The sequence below is a fragment of the Octopus sinensis genome, linkage group LG7, assembly GCF_006345805.1.
Source record: "Octopus sinensis linkage group LG7, ASM634580v1, whole genome shotgun sequence".
Classification (NCBI taxonomy): domain Eukaryota; kingdom Metazoa; phylum Mollusca; class Cephalopoda; order Octopoda; family Octopodidae; genus Octopus; species Octopus sinensis.
The window spans coordinates 95,251,100-95,256,099 of record NC_043003.1 but is presented as its reverse complement, the minus strand read 5'-3'; the positions used below and the strand labels follow the sequence as shown (position 1 = coordinate 95,256,099).

Below are 5,000 nucleotides of genomic sequence, written 5' to 3'. Positions count from 1 at the left end.
ACTATCAATGGTTGACGTTATTTAGTAATACTCCTTTACATTATGAGTTCAAATTCCACTTAGCCAAAATTCCATTTTGCCGTTTATCCTGCCAAGTTGATAAAATAAAGTATCAGTGACGTGTTAGGGGTCATTCCATATTCCTATAATGGATCCTCTTGAAACTAAGTGGAAGTGCAAAAACCTAGGTTTGATGAGATTTTAATATTTTCTACAAAAGTGGATCAAACATCCAAAGATTCAATCTTCGGTAACAAGATAATGCCATTGAATATAGAATATGAGGCAACCCTTGAAAAACAGAACTCCCACAACTTACACTCTCCGTTGAAAATTTCGGATTTCACACAAGTGTGTAAAAAGACAAAAAGCTTTTGTGTTGATCATAGTAGAATAAGCAAGTGGTTACCTGAATGTTCAACTCATCTGAAGCCATTGCACTTGTACTTAGGTTAACCACTTTGAGAGAATTGTGATAGTCACACACTCTCGCTTGGCTCATTCTTTCTCTTTCTTTCTCGGTAGCGAACAAGAATCTATAATGAAAGCTTGATATAGAATATATTTTGGATGTTGTTCAAGGACAGAAGAACAACGGAGTGTAAGCGATAACAAAAACAGAGATTTGAAAACAAAATTAAGGTTAGACACTATAAGCGATTGCAGTTGGTTTGAAAAAGCTACTGCCGAAGATGTATACTAAAATGTTAGGAGGAATCTGTATTAGATTGCAATAGGAGTAAACTGACGTAAAGAGTGATTTCTACTCCAGTAATAATTTCCGATTTTGACCGAAGGTTAGCTATTTTAGGGGGAGCGGACAAATCGATTACATCGACCCTAATGCTCAATTAGTACTTATTTTATTGTAATAATGGTTTCAAATTTTGGCACAAGACCAACAGTTTTGGAAGGAGGGGATTATTCTATACCATCGGTCCCAGTTCTCAACGGGTACTTATATCATCGATCCCAAAAGGCTGAAAGGCTGTTAACGACAGAGGAGTTTGAACTCAGACCATAAAGAGTCAGAAGAAATGCCGTTAAGTATTTTTTCCGACGCGATATCGATTTTTTTCAGCTTGCCACTCGCCACCTTAATTACAATTCCAATAGTAATAAAATTGGAGATATACCGTTAAAATGGCAAAAGAATGAGCACGTATTGAATAGAATAGTTTGAAGAGATACTTAACCAACCAAACCTCATAACATCGTCCAGGGGTTATCATTAAATCATTTCATTGACTTCTACAACGTTTACAACTGTGGGTACAAAATGAGGGATCTTTAAATATTTTCATACATTATTTAAGTAGTACGACAATGTTTTCAAAAGTTTCTGCTTTAATTTCTAATTCTGTCTTCTGCGGTGAGACAAACTAAAACACCGGCGGCTATTTTACTAGTTATTTATTCTACCAGATCACCACACTGTACGTGGCAACGACTGAACGTCTACAAAATCGCTTGATCTGCTGCTAAATAGCTACCAAATCGGATCTTTTCCTTTTGAACGGCAGACAATTTCTAGTTAACTAAATACTTTAAAACTTCCTATACTGGTAGAATGTGTCAAAATAAAACATTTTGTTCTCTTGGCTTTCTTGAGAAAATTGTAATTTGTTTGTTTAACGTAGCTTAATTTTTCGAATTTTAATCAATCCTATGCTCTCTTTTGAGCTAAAATCATTTGCTGCGTCTAAAACTGAGACAATATCCTGTAACTAACCCTAAACCTCCCCCCTAACCCTAACCCTAAATTCTTTTATAAACACATTCTACCAGTATACGAAGTTTAAAAGTGTTTAGTTAACTAGAAATTGTGTTGACATTTGCCGTTCAAAAGGAAAAGATCCACCAAATTTCCCACAAGTCACAGTATTTTGTCTTAAGGAATAATTGGTCTGTTCAATTAAAGCTGACATGTAGTGAAACAGCAACGATAAGCAGCTTAATGCTGAAAAGAGATTCTTACTTACGGTTTACTTGGAGAGGAATGAATCTAAGCATAAAGTTGTAGCAGCTCTGTACTAAGGTTTGAACCCGAGAGTTGTTTCTGATCATGGAATTCTATGTAATCAAATGCTGTACTTTCGAGCAATGTCGTCACCACAGCCTGTCCAATAAGATTTGAAATAGAACTTATAAAACGATACTATTCTGAAAAACCACAGATTAACAAACAAGAGAACTGAAGGTAGTCATTTATTCTTGTCAGGCATTATTCAAAATCAGCTGATGTCGACAGCCAGAACCATTCAAATACGAAGAGAGTGAAACTCGAACGATCTAAATCCTGCTAACCGAAGGACAACACTATGGCGACTTACACTCATCTTTATTTACTCACCTATATCGTCTCTGACTGAACAGACCTTTGGTGCAAGTGTCCTAGTTGTAAATATTTCGTCTCTTTTGTATACCAGAAACTATTGTTTAAGTAGGCAGGGTGTGGCTTAAGAATTTGACTGCTATTTCGAACAGACTGGTCGCCGAGATCAGCTGATATGCATTACGTCACCTTACTTGTCCGTGCAGAAAATAGCTCTCTCTCTCTCTCTCTCTCTCTCCCTCTCTCTCTCTTACACTTTTCGTTTCCTCCCATCAGAGAGATGATTGGTGTAAAAGGCGGTGTAAAATATAAGAAAATACTTAAGGAAACTAAGATAAGGAATAAGAAAAAAGAATTTATGTTACATATGCAGATACGTGTCCAGTACAGTTCAATTAAATTCCCGTTGAACAATTATTATTTCTAAAGGTAAGATTAATGATCCGAAAATCTATACTTCTGTTAACATCTCAAGTATTCAGACATTTAAATTTCCTTAGATTTGGCTCGTGACGATATACCCAAATCTGTAACTTGGTTTCGAACAATTTCAGCCGGAATCATCAAATTTCACAGACTTCAATGCAGATTTTGTATCTTTCTAGGGACTTCTTCCATGTGTCAAGGACCACACGACCACTACGTTTCAACAACTTCTATTATCACGACTTCTAGGAGCATAACTTAGAAGTAAATGACCTACGCTTTAATGTGACCAATAGCTTACAGACAGCTTGGCTTCACTAAAATAATCCTATGAATCTGCAAGCACAGGAGCGATTTCGTTTGACTATATACCTAGAAGACGGAAAAGCCGGTGGCAATATGGTTTGGGAATCTTTTCCTTTTGAACGGCAGATGTCAACACAATTTCTAGTTAACTAAACACTTTTAAACTTCGTATACTGGTAGAATCTGTTTATAAAACATCATTTTCTCTCGGTTTTATTGAGAAAATTCTATAGTTTGTAAGATATTTCGTCTGAAAATCCGAGCATTTTGGCAATTTTAACCAATCGATTACCGCCATTCAACTAAAATCATTTGCTTCGTCTAAAACTGAGACAACATCCTGTAACTAACCCTAAACCTCCCCCCTAACCCTCATTTTTTTTCTTAATTGTTAAATAAATTTAATTCCATTGCTTTAATTTTTTTTTACACGCGTAACAATTAAGAAAAAAATTTAGGGTTAGGGGGGAGGTTTAGGGTTAGTTACAGGATGTTGTCTCAGTTTTAGACGCAGCAAATGATTTTAGCTCAAAAGAGAGCATAGGATTGGTTAAAATTCGAAAAATTAAACTACATTAAACAAACAAATTACAATTTTCTCAAGAAAGCCAAGAGAAAAAAATGTTTTATTTTGACACATTCTACCAGTATACGAAGTTTTAAAGTGTTTAGTTAACTAGAAATTGTCTGCCGTTCAAAAGGAAAAGATCCTGGTTTTGTTCTTATGGATCACTAATTGACAAAAACATCATTTTCAGCCGTAAACATGAAACTGGTTGGTCCCTCGTTTTTTGTGTCTACCAAATGAAATTGTATCACTAAAGCGTACCCGTGCGTTCAAAATGCTAAGCTCAAAATCGGGAATGTTAAGTTCAACCGTTGTTACATTACATACAGTGGCTTAATTCATCGTCAACGAAGGGGTTCAACGTAGAGTCAATTCCGATAAGATTGGATCTCATGACATATAGGAACGCTACTTAATCTTGTTTTCCGCAATAAGCAGCAAGGCCAGGTATTTTTGGGTAAGCAAAAATGCCTTGCATCATTTAGTTATGTCGATTTTAGGCTCTGAGATCATATCACAATGAAGTCGACTTCACCTTTCATTTCACGTTCTGAGTTCAAATTCCGCTGTGGTCTTTCATCTTCTCGGTGTGGATGAAATATGTACCGGAAGAAATGTCGCTCAGCATTTCGTCCGATTCAGCCAGGTCGGCGACTTCATTTTTCGGATAAAATAGAAATAGTTAAAGGGCAGCTCGTCTATGAGTGTGTGTGCGCGTGTAGAGAAAGAGAGAGAGGGAGAGGTGTGTAGAGAGGTGTGTGTGTGTGTAGAGGGAGAGAGAGAGGTGTGTGTAGAAAGAGGTATGTAGAGAGAGAGGTGTATGTGAATGTGTGTGTGTGTGTGTAGTTGCCCATGAAAATTTTCTATTCGTCCATTGATGTTTCCTGATTAGCTATGTTTTTTGTCTTCTTTGCAGTTACATGTAAGAATTTAATAGTAATTTTGGAGTTTATGTTATCAAAATTTGATTAAAATGCAACAACAAAAAAACCATTGGAAAAAAAGATCGATTTTCTAAAACCGTTAAGGCGGTGAGCTGGCAGACTCGTTGGCGCAGCGAACAAAATGCTTAGCGACATTTTATCCGTCTTTACGTTGTGGATTCAAATTCTGCTGAGCTCGACATTGCTATTCATTCTTTCGGGTCGATGAAATAGGTACCTATTGAGTACTGGGGGTCCATCTAGTCAAGCGACCCTAGTCCCTCGAAATTGCTGGCCTTGTGCCAAAATGTGAAACCAATATAGACACAGTACCGGAAATTTTATATTCGATTACATTGACCCAGATTAAAGGTTAAGTCGACTTCGGTGGAATTTGAACTCAGAAACGACCCTAAGCATTTTTGACCGGCTTGCTTACGAT

The 5,000-nt window shown here is 36.7% G+C and overlaps 1 protein-coding gene across 1 annotated transcript in view; it reads left to right on the top strand.

Moving 5' to 3' along the window:
* Positions 1-2,748: 2,748 nt before the first annotated feature.
* LOC118764333 (glycine receptor subunit beta-type 4-like) overlaps positions 2,749-5,000 on the top strand; it is a 53,517-nt gene continuing 51,265 nt past the window's right edge. Inside the window, exon 1 of the mRNA XM_036504957.1 lies at positions 2,749-2,764. The gene's annotated coding sequence lies outside the window, so the exon portion shown is untranslated. The remainder of the gene's footprint in view (positions 2,765-5,000) is intronic.